At 41.1% G+C, this 15,785-nt stretch overlaps 1 pseudogene; it reads right to left on the bottom strand.

Annotated features, from left to right (window-relative positions):
• Positions 1-1,492: 1,492 nt before the first annotated feature.
• On the bottom strand, positions 1,493-1,611 carry LOC133364655 (5S ribosomal RNA; annotated as a pseudogene).
• Between the last annotated feature and the right edge of the window lie 14,174 nt (positions 1,612-15,785).

Genomic DNA, 15,785 nt, shown 5'->3' with positions numbered 1-15,785 from the left:
AGCAGGCAATATTATACATAATACTCACCACAAAGAGTATGTTGTAAGAGTGAACATTGTAATTCATTTCTGAAATATGTTGCTGCTTTATACTGTCTCTTGTTTATGAACCCAAGAGCCTTAAAAGAAGGGAAATAAGATAAGCCATTGGAAAATGACTGAGAAGGGGAGCATGTTCATATTATACCACATGAAAAGGAGGGGGGAATTATTTTGTAACGAGAGATAGAGCCTGGGAAATTGTTGTGGATTTTTTTTTTTTAAAGAAAACGAAGCTCATGAGTCTTAAAAGAGGGAAACAACACAGTAATGGAAAATGTCCATTTTGAAGTTGGAAATATATCTTAGGTCCTAGGCAGGCTGACTCTATGGACTGGCTTTAGTGGTACCATAGACATGCCAACAGAAACAGAGTCATCTAGCTTTGTCATATATGTGTCATTTTAGAACCACTTGTAAAGATTATTTACTGTCAGCGTACACACAGCTGCTTTGACTGGAGGCATGCTGGGCTTCTCAAACAACCCTTTGGAAGTAGTGCAAGGAACTGTCACACAGGTTCCTGCTCCACCCCTAAGGGAGCAATTAGTGCTGAGGTTAGAATTGTCAGGGACTCAGGAGCTTCATTGTTGGGAACTTCAGTGCCTAATGTTGGGAAAGTCAAAGCAAGCTTCTGTAGACTATATGTGTTTAGCACTCACATCCTTTTCTGGAATGAATGGGGATATGCAACACTGGCCCCTGCAGTTAATAGACAGTGTGAAGCTTATGGATCCATTTTTGCCCACGTGGTTTGAAATAAAACTGTGCTGGCAAAAGCACCACGCTTTGCAAACCCTAACAATCAGTTGATTGCTGTAGCTTCAAAGCACTATGCACTGGGCTTTGCATGGGGCTTTGCAGATGCCTACAAGTTCCCTTTTGGCCCAGGTGCATCCTTACCTGTCCCATACCTGATGTCATATATGTAGGTCAGGTGGGTGTGACTTGGCCAAAACAGTCTTATGAGCCAAATGGGGAGCCTGGCAGGCCTAATTAGACCTGGGGACCAGAGGTTCCCCAACCCAATATAACCCTTTTGACAGTTATAAGAAACCCCAAAATTCAACAATCTGCCTGCTTTTTAAAAAGCAGGAAAATAGCAGAGTCTCTGCCAGGAAAAACCCAGGAGCCCTGCTTCAAGACCACAGTAGAAGAAACTTGAACAGAATTCTGCTCTCAAGAAAACAAATTAAAAATAATTAGAATGCTGAATGTGTAAGAGGAAGAATTGTTGTTGTTATATGCCTTTAAGTTGATTATGACTTATGGCTACCCTATGAATCTTTATATATACCGGGAATACCGGTATTATACTGGGAATACCGGATGCCGTAGGCTTAAAGGAAGGCAATGGTAAACCACCTCTGAATATCTCTTACCATGAAAACCCTATGAAATGGGTTTTCATGGTAAGAGATATTCAGAGGTGGTTTACCATTGCCTTCCTTTAAGCCTACGGCATCCGGTATTCCCAGGCAGTTTCCCATCCAAGTACTAACCAGGCTTGACCCTGCATAGCTTCCAAGATCAGACGAGATTGGGTGTGTTCTGGATAGTTTGGCTGTAGGCTATGAGGAAGAATATGATCAGAGAAATAATAGGTTTATCTGAGTTCATTTTTGCCCAATAAATTAGATGGAACTATTTAACTTGGTGTTTTTTTTAAGTTAGAATTTAATGGATTAGATTAATTGTTCTGAGGAGTTCTTGGTGCTGTTTTTAATCCTGTAATCTTTTAAGTAAAAATTGTCTTCATCATTTCTGATTAAAACACATGCATACCCCAAAGTTTTCTTGCTCATTCATTGTTATGCCAAAGAACCACTCTTTTTGGATATCTCACTCAGTAGTAAATTTCAGCCTCAAATTTGGGGAATTCGTTAATGTAGAAGATGAAATATTTTAACATCTGAAATGCTGCTCCTCACTGACTCTTCTTTAGTTCTCTATATATTTTTAAAAGGTGAAAAATTCTGGAGAAAATATTATTGTGCAGTTACAATGCCAAATAATGGTTCGTGCTCAAATGTAAATGATGTGGATGAATTACATGAAATGAATGGTATTCAACCATCTGCAAGGGAGGCTAACAGACAAAGCAGCTTTTGCTGGAAGCCATCTGCACAAACACTGAGCAACTTCATAAGATCCCTATTTGGTAACCCATGAATTGAAGTGGTGTGATCTAGCTCCCCATTACTTGACTGAAGCTAAAATAGTAAGGGAGTTTCTTTTGCTATTATAATTATTGCAATTGGGGATGCTGGGATAATATCAAATGTAATACACTAAGAGGGTCTATTTTTCCTCCTGTCATCAGGCTAAGATATGTCTTTCCCCAACAGTGAGTGATTCTGAAACTTCATGATGTTCACCTTATCCATTAGTGTGCTTGATTTGCCTCATTTGAAGTTGATTCTCTCTCTGTGACTTTCAATCCCTTCTCCATTAATTGGATTGTAAATACTGCAGAAGTACTTCTTTGAATGTTGCAACTGGTTTTCCAGATGTTGCTCTTGTCACAATGATTCATATGTTCATGATTCTTGGCTTGATTGTTGACTACAACAGGCTGTCTTAAAGTTTGCTCTTACAGAGCACTTGTACAATGACTAAATCATCACTTTTCTTAAAAGGAGACTTCTCACATAGAAAAGTTGTAGTGAAGGAAGTTCTATTTTGTTTGTTTATTTGTGTTTTGCTTTTATGCAAACACATGTTAATAGCTTGTTTTAAAATACTGTTATTAAAGTTATAACAATAACATTAAAGTTATTAAACTTTATTGTGCCTAACTGAGGGATTGAACAAGGGAGCTAGATCACACCTCTGAAGATTTAGGATTTTAAAAATGTAAACATTACATTAGACCAGCCAGTTGAAAACAAGTACTTTTATCTGAAGTAACTGATACTGACTAGATTGCAAGTCTTTCACGGAGATCTACTATCCCTTTCAAGAGATAATCTCTAGCATCCTTTCAGGAAGTGATGAAAACAGCTTTATTTTCCTGTGTTGATAGGCTTTCCTTAAATTTGCTAATGAATGATGGGATTGGCTTTCTTATGTAGCACGTCTGCTGTTAATATGAGAAAGTGATGATCTACTCAAACTTCAAGATTTGATGTGCATTGCCAGGGAAGAGATTATCAGCATGAAATAAAGACTCCCTCATTCAACCTTCCAACACTGCCCTTGGCCCTGTTGTGGAAAGATTTAAAAAGCAAGAGTTTGTCCACCTACCAATATTAGGTAAGCAGCAACTGCTGAATGATGGTCACTTTGATCTCATATAGCAAATCAGTATAATGGGTTGAATCCAGTGACTGTGTGAGGGGAAGGAAGCTAGCAGAGTCAGTCTAACTCCCCTTCCTCCTCTAGAGCCCCCTGTGCCTGTCTCCATGTGGTGGCGGCGGCGGCTCTCTGCAGGATGCCTCCTGAACAGTGTAAGATGTGCTGCAGAATTGAGTGGATTGATGGCAACTCGCACTGTTGTGACTCGCATCAATCTCACCTCAGTTCACATTGATAGAAATGCAAATTGTAAGTGAAAAAGAGGAACAGTGTTTTGTGAAAGGAGAGCCACAGATGAGTAGCTCTTCCCCTTCACTCAGCCCAGCCCAATGGTATGTGCTGATTGCATATTGTATATCACAGTGGGACTCTGTCTTAGGGCATTATTTTGGAGCTGTTCAGGATCTTCATCAATCTGCAATAAAATATGCAGGTATGATAGGACATATATAAGGAAGGTTTGGGGGCTCTTGGAGACCCATATATAAACAGTAGTCTATGATTAAGAGTATCTGAATTCTTTAGAATCAGCCCTTCTGAAACAGGGTGGAGATGAAATCTGAAATAATGAAGGATTTCCTATCAAGAACACAGGTTGATGTGCAGCTGTTCTGCCTTGAATGCTATTATCAGAACAAGCCATTGGCAGACAAAATATATGTTTATATGCTCACCAAAGCTTATTTTTACCAGTTAACTACAATATGAAGCAGAGTCTTAACTGCTATGAGCATTACCTGCTGGGTACTGCTTATCCCAAGAGCCCTGTACATAGACCAAACATAGTTTTTGGAACGTTTTTGGAGCTCTATTATGACAGGAGTCCCATTTCCACTTATAACCACCACATTCAAGAGAAATATTTTAATTCATAACCAAGAGTCCAGTGATGCCCTTAAGTTTATGTATTATCAACTGCAACCATATTTATATATGTTACTTTTTTAAAATGAAAATGATAAACATCTGAGGTTCTGCAAAACCAGGAATAAGAGAGGGTTCCACTCTGCTGTACAAGTGAGGCGCTTAAAAAGGTTCTCGTAATGCATTTTCAATAAAAGATTTATAAACGGAAACATCTGACTTCTATTTTTCAGGCTAGCAACTACATAAAAAAAAAAATCCTGGAGGTTAGAAGAAAAAAGTTCCATTAAACCACCTCATTGGATCTCATTTTATGATCTCTCTAGAGACCCATGCATTAATTCAGGGTGAGGGTGATGTCCCTTTTATAAACCACAGGAGAAAAGAACTTACTGCATGGGTCATAAGTCACAGGAAATATACAGGGTCTAGCTTTGTCTAAATAGTATTAGGTTTGAAATTAAGCAAGTAACAGTTAATTCTGCATTTTGTAGTACTGTTGTTTCATTTTCACTTAAGTTGTGGTTAAAATTTGATCACTTGAACAAGGGAGACTTCATTATTTCACAAATGCTTTGGAGTATGTTCTTCAGGGTGCAGACCTCTCTGCCTGACGTTAAATAGCTGAGTGGAGATTGGGGGAGGCATACGTACATGTAAATTCATGCACACGGAGAGGAAGTGCTAGAGCATTACTTCCCTTCCATCTGCTTCCACATATTGAGAAAATAAATAGTGCTAAGTAGGCTTGGCTTGCAGTCAGGGATGGGGCACAAATCTGATTAAGCTCATTTAAAAGGGAACTTACCTAATTTGCACTTTTTGTATTGTTTTGAAAAACAGTACATTGGTATCTGTTGGTAGAGCTGGAAAAGACCCCTGTCAGAGAGCCTGAAAAGTCTCTGCCAGACAACACTAAGTGAGATGGCCCAATGGTCCAACTCAGTATCAGGCAGTTTCAAATGTTTACATGTACATAACCAGGAATTGCAGGTGAGAAAGGCTGAGGTTTACAGACCAATTTGAAATCACCTGCCAAATCTTTTGCTGTAAACATCCAGAAAGTGCACCACAGGTTTGGAGGTGGGGAAAGAGGTGGGGAAAACCTCTATAGGGTTTGAAGAGGTTGGTCTAGAAAAACAATATTATCAGCCATGTACATCAGTTCATATGGGTGTACTATCCCTTTTTACAGTTATTTAGTGACCTCAGGAAAACATTTTCAAGCTGTTGTCTCAATTACTATTTGTTAAATGATTTTGTTCAGGAATAATTATCACTGAATTACTTCACATACCTTCAGCATAGCTTACTTGCTGCTGTTAATAATAAACTAATGAGATTTTCAGTCATTCATGTAAAAAGAGAATCTGGTTTTACCAGGAATGGTAAAGCAGCATAACATCTTACAAAGTGGGCAACGGTTGAAAAAACTGAGAGTTGGAGTCTTTTAAAGTGCCTACTTTTCATTGTATCTAAAAGTGGCAAACAACCTAATCACAACTACTACCCCCTTTCCCATTAGAGAAACATCCTAATGGCCAAGCCTAGTCTGTGAAATATTCTCTCAAGAGAAAAGTTTAATCACTTAATCCATTTAAAATTGGCCTGAACTGAGCAAAAGTATTGAAAAAAATTGACTGTATTATTTGGTATTGTCTACTGGCAAGGGCAAGCTTGGAATTATTATTTAATCAGATGTTTCCAGTGCTAACATCTATCATTCTATGGAAGGTCACCAACACTGCCATTTTGAAAGTGTTGGATTGTAAAATACCACATTAGGAACTTCAGGATGAGGGAATGTTTTAAGTACACACTGGTATTTCAGCAAGGCTTCTGGGAAGAGATGACACCTTTTCATGCTACAGATGAATAAAGGTTTTCCCAAGCTATCCAGGACACATGGCATTCAGAGGGGACAATATGGATATTAAGAAGTTGTGCTGTAATGCCTAATAATTTCAACAGATTTGAAGAGGCAGCTGGACAGCCATCTGTCATGAATGCTTTTATTTGGATTCCTGCATTGAGCAGGGGGTTGGACTTGATGGCCTTATAGGCCCCTTCCAACTCTACTATTCTATGATTCTACACTAATAGGCAAAAACCCTTGAAGTTTAAGAATAAACCTATAGCCCACAGATATTTCTATCCAACTTTTAAAAGCAGGGAAATTGGGCAGCTATAGTGAATGCACCAGGGGAGCAGGAGACCAGACCTCCTCTCTGAGATATTGGACTGCCCTACAAATTTGTCAAAATGCAAACACAATTTGGGTTGGTCTTTCTCAGTCCAATCCCCTTGCTGTGTAGCTTGGAAGAATTTGGTAACATGTTTTTTAACTTTTAAAGTGCAGAAGATGAAGGTCAGAGTATGGGGCAACGTCAGTATTAGGATTATAGGTACTCTGTGAACTTGGCTGATTTTTAATGAATTTCAACAGATTATGAGAACTCTCAGGGAAAAAAGTCCAAAAGGGCTATGGGGTTTTTTCTCTCTTTTTAGACTTTGAACTCTCTATTCTCTCTGACTGTTTTGTGTATCACCATGAAAATTGAGAGGGTTGTTAAGCAAGCGTTTCTATGTTCAGGACTATAAGTTTTGTAAGGTTTTGTTTTGAAATGAGCTTATGGGAAGCATCAGAATGGCATGGGGGTATTTTCAATTTAACATTGTAGAATGTGAAAAATCCATGCTGGCTATAGTATACAGCCACTCTCGTGGCTGTATAATGAATAAGAACCTTTTTAATGTTTCAGAAAGTCATGGTGCCCATGGTGAAATAGTTATGGCTCTTCACACCCTTGTAAACCTTCCAAGAGTAGGATGAGTGTAAATGTCCAGATGATGGCTTCTTCAAGATCAAAATGTTAGCACTGGAGCTGAATGCTTGCAGAAGCCAAACTATAACAAGATTGCTGTTGATGGAACACAGTTTACCTGGATATAATCACACTGAGACTATGGCTTTAAGAAAACAAGAAAGCTTACATTTATTGTAGGAAATACATATAGAATAGGAAAGATCCTAGTTCTAATTTAAAGGTGACAATGGAAAAAGCCGTGCTTGCTCTTTCATCTCAGCAGGAGAGAGACAAAGGAAAGATGTCTCCTCTCCCAAGGTGGGATGAAGAAGCACAGGAAATGAGGTTAGGTTATATATCCGAGGAGCATAAGTCTAGCACTTAAAGGAAGGTCAGCACTCAGCACAGATTAGGTCAGAAAAACAGTTTGGGAGGCACAGAAGTCCCCATCTCTACCTACTGTTCTCCATGCAAACCCACCAGCAAGCTGAGTTGTATCCCATCACTTCCAACACAAAATGCCCACCTCATTTCAGCAGATATAAAGCACTGTGTGAATAGATCCTAAACACACTGCCAGTTGGGGATGGGGGTAGGCTTCATCTTAGCACATAGACTGTCATGATCCCCCTGAGTACTCTGATTCAGAACAGGAGTGGGAGGCACTTGAGGAAGAGGACTCTGTAGGGGAGGAAGGATGGGACAATCAGCCAACATAACATAAACGTGTTGACAACCCCCTTCCCAATGTTCCTGGATATACTGATTAGCTGAGAGGCTGCTTCTCCCTCACCAGCGGAAGAGAGGGGGGCTATTAGAGACTGCAGAGGCTGTTTCCCAGGCAGAGGATGATACAGGTCTGACAATGTTTTCCAGCGAGCAGGGCCGGATTAAGTTGAGGAGGGCCCCTAAGCTGATTGGTGTTTGGGGGCCCCTTCTCCCTACCTTTCTGCTTTTTTTCACGCAAGCTTGCCATCAATCAAGATGGTGGCCTGTGACGCCCTTCCCTGGTTCTCCCTGTCAGGTTCCCACCTGCTTGTGGCTACTGCCTTTCACTAGGCACCACCAGGGATACCACCAGTCCGGACCGCCCTTTATATGGTTTCTCACTCTGCTCTAGCACAGATCTCACTAGATCCCCCTGCTAGGCAGCACCACCAGTCACGTCCTATAACCAATACTTCCAGAGACTTTGCCTGAGTCTCTCTCTAGCTGGTTACTTTTGTGACTGTGTGCTTATGCTGTTCCCAACCCCCTTGTATCTTTATAGATAACGCATACAACTCTGGGTTGCTCTGGATACTTGAATTGTTATTATTCCTCCCTTCACCGCTGCCACCATTAGATACTGTTTCTGTTCAGCCTTGGTAATTACCTTGCCCTCCCTTCTGGTATGTATATCCCCCAGCCAAGGATCAGGCCTTTGGTAAACAAAATAAGTATTTATTAAATATCAGAAATAACAAGATTAGTTTTAGAATGTTTCACAAGCGTATGGTTTCATCTATTCCTGTTTTGTACTTGACTTATTATTAATCAGAACTCCAACTCCCTCTTTCTCCACACTCCTGACCTCCACCCTCAAACACCTCTTTCTCCACACTCCCAACATCCACCACCAAACACCTTCTTCTCCACCATACTAACATCCACCCAGATTCAACTGTCATTCTTCCATCTATACTCCCAGCCATTCAAACGCTCAGCCAATCATCCAGCATTCTACTGCTCATGTACTCCCCCCTCCTCTTTAACTCCACTTACCATATGTCTTCTATATAAACAGCACATACCATATTTACCCTACAAGCAGGAACATCACACGGCCAAGGTTTCCCTAAGGGGCTGAAGCCTCTGCTGCCATCTTGGTTGATGGCAGCAATGCGCGCGTGTAGCAAATCAGAGGAGCAGAAGACTTCCCCTGCTCCTCCCCCAAGTAATGCCCAAAAGTAATGCTGGAAACATTACAATTACTCCACAAAAGTAACAAGATTACTCTTAGTTCTATTACAATCAAAATGTAAAGGAGTTACCCACTCGTTCCCGAAAAAAGTAATGAATTACAAGTAATTCGTTACTTGTAACGAATTGCTTCCAAGCTCTGGCCTATTGTTACTACCTCTGTGCTTTGTAAGAGCATCTGAACCATCTTCTCTTTCCACAATACTGAGCTGGTACTGTTAGTTTGCAATAATAAATATTCACTTCTTTACTTACAAGAAAATGCATCTGCTGCCATTTTTGGGTGGGAACCATTAGTGCCTATAAGTAACTCGTTATTTTTAACGAGTTACTTTTAATTCGTTACAATTTTAAATAACGAGTGGGTAATTCCATTACATTTGGCAAGTAACGGAACGAATAGTAATTTCCCTACTTTTCAGCTTCAACTTTAACGTTTCCACGTTAGGTTGGACGTTACTTGGGGGCGGGAACAAGGGGAAGTCAGCTCCTGGCTGTGATTGGTTAACACAAGACATGTGCCTCACACTGATTGGACTTCTGCGCAGACTGTCTCTTCCCTTGTGATCTGAGTTAGGAGGCACGAGGGAAGAGATGAATAGGCAGGGGGAGCCTGCTAGCGTCTGACTCTGAGAGGAAAAAATGGACGCCGAAGGAAAAAGCCAGGGCAAGGACAACAACGGAGGAGAAGGCTGCAGCAGAATGGCGAAGAGCTGTGGAGGTGAGTGACGATGATTTGTGTGTGTGTGTGCCCCGGTGTGTGTGTTTTCGGCTGGAGTCTCTGGTTTTGGGGGGGGCTCCGGCTCTCTGGCTACCACCCCTTACTCTCTGGACTCTCCGCTTCAATTTAAAAAAAAATTAAGTTTCTAGGTGGTCTAATTCCCGAGATATACACCAAAACGTAAAACCCCCCTGCACAACTTTTTTTTAAACAGATCATGCTCTAGCTACAACTCCCATCAGCCCAATCCAGTGGCCATGCTGGCTGGGGCTGATGGGAGTTGTAGTTTAAAGTAACTTTTCAAAGCTCTGGCTGCAACCCCGCCCTTTCATGATTGTGAGTAAAGTGCAGACTTGTGTTTGTGTTGTAAATCTCTCTCCCTCCAACCCTATTTTTAAAGAAATTAGGCAGGGTTTATCACAGTTTTTATTATGTAGGAAACTAATACTCATTTTTTTACAAAATGAATGAAGTTTATTTATTTATTTTTATTATTTTATTTATATCCCACCCTTCCTCCCAGTAGGAGCCCAGGGCAGCAAACAAAAGCACTAAAAACACTTTAAAAATCATAAAAACAGACTTTAAAATATATTAAAACAAAACATCTTTAAAAACATTTTTAAAAGCTTTAAAAACATTTTTTTTAAGAAAAAGTTTAAAAACATATTAAAAAGCAATTTCAACACAGACGCAGACTGGGATAAGCTCTCAACTTAAAGGACTTGTTAAAAGAACAAGTTCCTTATCACTTGAGGCTGCAGTTTTCCCTGGTTGAGTAAGCCCCATTGAATACATTGGGACTTGCTTCTGAGTAAACAAACATAGGATTGCACTATAAATATCTTTACAGGTTATAAAAATAAACATATTTGATAGTCATGCTTATATAAATATTTTCATAGAACCATAGAATAGTAGAGTTGGAAGGGGCCTATAAGGCCATCAAGTCCAACCCCCTGCTCGATGCAGGAATCCAAATCAAAGCATTCCCGACAGATGGCTGTCCAGCTGCCTCTTGAATGCCTCCAGTGTCGGAGATCCCACTACCTCTCTAGTAATTAGTTCCATTGTTGTATGGCTCTAACAGGAAGCTTTTCCTGATGTCCAGTCGAAATCTGGCTTCTTGCAACTTGAGCCCATTATTCTGTGTCCTGCACTCTGGGATCATTGAGAAGAGATCCCGGCCCTCCTCTGTGTGGCAACCTTTCAAGTACTTGAAGAGTGCTATCATATCTCCCCTCAGTTTTCTCTTCTCCAGGTTAAATATGCCCAGTTCCTTCAGTCTCTCCTCATAGGGCGTTGTTTCCAGTCCCCTGATCATCCTTGTTGCCCTCTTTTGAACCTGTTCCAGTTTGTCTCCATCCTTCTTGAAGTGCAGAAACCAGAACTGGACGCAGCACTCAAGATGAGGCCTAACCAGTGCTGAATAGAGGGGAACTAATACTTCACATGATTTGGAAACTATACTTCTGTTAATGCAGCCTGATATAGCATTTGCCTTTTTTACAGCCACATCACACTGTTGGCTCATATTCAGCTTGTGATCAACGACAATTCCAAGATCCTTCTCGCATGTCGTACTGCTGAGCCAAGTATCCCCCATCTTATAACTGTGCATTTGGTTTCTTTTTCCTAAGTGTAGAACTTTTACTTCCACCCAGTTTTGTCATGCTGTGTCCCTATAAGTATCCAATTGCATACTATGGTTGTACAATACTTCCTTTACATTTTAAGTATGCCTTGGGGTAGTCATGGTTCTCCATTGTTTTCATCCTGAGGGGCAGATAGGCTGAGAAATGGTGAGTAGCCCATGGTCACCCACTACACTTTATAGCTTATTTTCATTTTGAAAAATTAATTAAAACAATTTACATGCAGGCAAAATTTATTAAGTGAATTCACACAATATGTGTAAAGCACATCCAACTCGCATTTAAAGTGCATGACTTCCCCTAAAGAATTCTGGGAAGTGTCATTTTCCCCTCACAGTTATAGTTCTCACCACTCTTAACAAACTGCAGTTCCCATGATTCTGTGGTGGGATTCATGTGCTTCAAATGGGTGTTGAATGTGCTTTAAAAGAATGGTGTGGATCTGCCCTAGGTATGATGTTCATTCAAGAGTGAATTGAAAAGAACAATTTTAAAAGATACTTCTTACTCTTACTCATTTTTCAGACCTCTTTCTGAAGTAAAGGGTCAAATCTGTAAAAACATTTGGAGCAGCCACATTAAAAGATAAGGGCAGGGTATTCCAGGCAGGGGGTTGCCAACCCTGCTTGGATATGGATGTCTTTGCAGAAGAACCCTAGTCAAGGTTTACCAACAGCACAGTCCAAACTATATCTACTTAGAAGTCAGTCCTGTTGAGTTCTATGGGGCTTAATCCCTTAGTAAGTGTGTTTAGAATTGCAGCCTTCAGGAGCCTCCATCTTTACTCCCCAAAGCTCCCATCTAACGTCTCCACAATACTAGGCTCCTTTGTCTCTGCTGTGGCCTTCTGGTGACTGTCCTAGCCTGAAGGCACTTAACCCTTCTTGCTGAAAGCAAGTAGGCTAGATTAAATGTTCCCTACCCAGGCTCATATATATAAAATATAAACGGCATTTTGTCAAAAGTATTTTTGTCTACATTTTATACCTCATCCTTGGTTTTCCAAGCTTGGCATGGAATGCTTCTCATACAGAATTAATTTGAAATGCTGCATATTTATTATCATAATCATCATATTCAAAATAAAAAATATATGTACCGCCTTCAAGTTGATTCCAACTTATGGTGACCCTATGAATAGGGTTTTCATGAGGCTGAGAGGCAGTGACTGGCCCAAGGTCACTCAGTGAGCTTCATGGCTATGTGGGGATTTGAACCCTAGTCTCATTTTGTTCTCACAACAACCCTGTGAGATAGTAGGTTAGACTGGCCCAGGCAGGGTTATTTAATGACCAAAAATGATGCAAATAGGATCTCTTTTAATTGTGCTATCGACCTGCTTACTTCCACTCTGACTGGGGCATCTTGCAGCATGGGGAAGAGATGGGGGCACATCACAGCTGAAGTTCACCCACATAGGAGCATTATCTCTTGTTTATTACAGAGACGCCTGTTGCAGGTTTTGCTGCTGAGAGCAGCAGTCAGTTAGTGCGGCCACTTGAGTCACAGCTTGTTGATCCTGAGGAGGCAAAACTAGAAAGTGAGGTTCAGAAAGGAGGCCCTGTGCACGAGGAGGAGGAGGGCATGAAGCAGTGCCAGTTGCCCACAGCCACATCTGCAGAACAGCAAGTACCATGGTTTGGCTTTGAGAAAGCTTGTACATTTGTGAGCCAGAGTGGGAAAAATGTTGTTGTACGATGCAATTACTGCCTTCCAAGGATCAAAAATCTGAGATCAGCTGTTTCCTCCTCATCCAATGTGAAGAAACATTTTGAGGTAAGCCTTTGTCATGCTGGTCCTCAAAGAGTGTCCATTGTCTATTTATGTTTAAATTGTGAAGTTCCTCTTCCATTTTTTCTTGGATTCATGCTTTGTTCTTCTTCCTCAGAGGGCACACCCTGAGAAGCTGAGAGCAATTGAAGAAGCAATAAAGGCAAGGAGACGTGGCCTTCCTGAACCAATGCATGACACCCCTCCTCCCAAAATGCTGAAGCAGCAGCAGACAACCCTTGAGAGGTGGGGATCTGGCAGGGATCTGCTTCTTCTGGCAGCCTGCGTACACCCTCGCTTCAAACTAGATCGGCTGGAATTGTGTCAGGCCACCACCCATACCAACAAGTAAGAACATTAGGGAAGCCCTTTGGGTGGATTACTCCAAGGGAAATGTTGTCTCAAGGGAGGCATCAGAGGGCTTAAGGTGGTAGGCAGGGGCTGGGCCTTTTCTTCCTGGGGCTCCTCATCACAACCTTGGGTTGCTGCAGGTAATCCTTAAGGGTCTGCTGTGCTGCCCCATGAGTGTGGTGACTTGGTCACCTTCCTACCTTCCATGTCATCATCCACAGGCTCAGGCTGGACCCTGAACCAGGGGACATGACAAGCATCAGGAAATGAAGAGCAGATGATGGTTTCCTAACATATATGTGTTAACATATCCTCTCTCTTTCTTAGATACACAATGGAAGCCTTGTTGAAAGCTGAAATAAAGATGGGTGTACTTAATGAGGACAGTGATCAGTCTTCAGATAAAGACCAGGAAGGAGATGACTTAGAAGATGACTTCTTTAACTTTCTGCCCCTGGGCAAGAAGTCAGCAGTGGACACTGCTGAGGAGGAACTGGTGAGGTACCTGAGGTCTCCCAGCAGGGAAGTGTCATCACTCCATGGCTTTCCACGTGTGCTGCGGTGTTTTTTGCAGCACAACACAGGCATGCCTTCAAGCGCCGCAGTAGAACGCCTGTTCAGTACTGGTGGCAACGTAATAACTGTAAAAAGACATTCCTTGTCTGACATGCTCTTTGAGCATCTTGTTCTTTTGAGACATAACAGAAACATGTTATAAAAGCATTTCAAGTGTAAAATTTGATTTCAAGAGTTGGGGTATCTTCATTGCTTGGGGGGATGTGAGATTCTGTTATGCCATTATGTTAATCTTATGGATAAAATTTTTTATTCTACTACCCCCTGTGTGTGTGTGTTTATTTTTAATATTGTTTTAGGCTTCTTAGATGTGCAGCAGCCAAGGCCAGCACCTTGTAGGAGTTTTTTAAAAAAAGTAACTGAAATGTAATTGTAGTGATTACTTTTGAGAAAAAGTAAAGTAATCAGTTACTTTCAGAGCAATTGTAATTGTAACGGTAGTTACTACTTTTTTGGGCCAAGTAATTGTAACTGTAATTTATTACTTTTTAAAAGTAATCTTCCAAGCTCTGCCTATAACAGAGCTTTCTTTCTGAAAACTAAAAAGAGCCTGGACAAAACAACAACAACAACAAGGAATTCCATTCTGATTCCAGTATTTGGGGTACTTTTTTACCCCATCAGATGAAACTTATTGGGGTACTGAATGCCCCATGCAGTTTTTGAAACAAAAACTGATCCAGAAAAGTAGAATTAAGGTGTCTGCTTCTGACACACACACATGGCTTATTGTAGGGCATTTTCCTAATCCAAGATACATTAGAAATTGAATTGGGGTAGTAAATGTTCCAACCACCTGTCTATGTCAGTTTGTTTTTGTTTCTGTTGATGAAAGTTAAAGATCAGATGGTGGAACACAGCCTCCCCCCCCCATCCCCAGTATATTTCTTAGTCCCTTTATTTCCCTCTGAATTTTTTTATTTTTTATTTAAATTTTTATTTCATACAACAAAAAACAACTTCTTGATGACACAGTGGCCCTATCTGCACTATACATTTAAAGCCCTATTATATCACCTTAAGCAGTCATGACTTCCCCCAAAGAATCCTGGGAACTGTTGTATGTTAAAGGTGCTGAGAGTTGTTAGGTGACCCCCTATTGCCCTCACAGAGCTATAATTTCCAAGGTGGTTTAACAATCAATTGGTCTTCCTAGGGAACTACAGTTCCCAGGGATCTTTGGGGGAAGCCATGATTGTTTAGAATAGCATAATAATGCTTTAAGTATATAGTGCAGATGGGGCCAGAGTCTTAGGGCTCATTCACATGGGAGCTGAACTCTGCAGTAAAGATGCAGCATTTGCCATCACAATAGATTTCCGAGGTTCACACTTCCTACTTTCAAATCCACTGTTTTCCTTTCACACAAGTAGGCTTTCCTCTGGAAAGGTTGAGTATCACTGTTTCCCTGTGGCCCTGCCCCTTTACTACCTCCGGAGTATCGATATTGCTAATGGAGAAGGGGAGGGCTTTTTTCTCAGTTTCATTGTTTCTTGTCAATTGCACGCCTCTCCCTGATGAAGCAGGAGAGTGTGGGGGTGCAATTGACACGAACCTGTATGAAACTGAATAGAGGGGGGAGTGAGTGAAAAGCAAAGTAGGCAGCAGCTGCCACAGCTTTTGCAAGCAGCAGAGAGAGAGGGAGCTGACAATGGGGCATAAGAGAGCCTGCCCACTAAAACACTGAGGCAAAGCACCTACACGGAGCAGTGCAGCGAAGCTGAGACAGTTTTGCCTTTCCTT

The sequence above is a fragment of the Rhineura floridana genome, chromosome 9, assembly GCF_030035675.1.
Source record: "Rhineura floridana isolate rRhiFlo1 chromosome 9, rRhiFlo1.hap2, whole genome shotgun sequence".
NCBI classification, from domain to species: Eukaryota; Metazoa; Chordata; class Lepidosauria; order Squamata; family Rhineuridae; genus Rhineura; species Rhineura floridana.
Note: the sequence above shows the minus strand (reverse complement) of the source record. Positions and strands in the feature narration are given on the sequence as shown.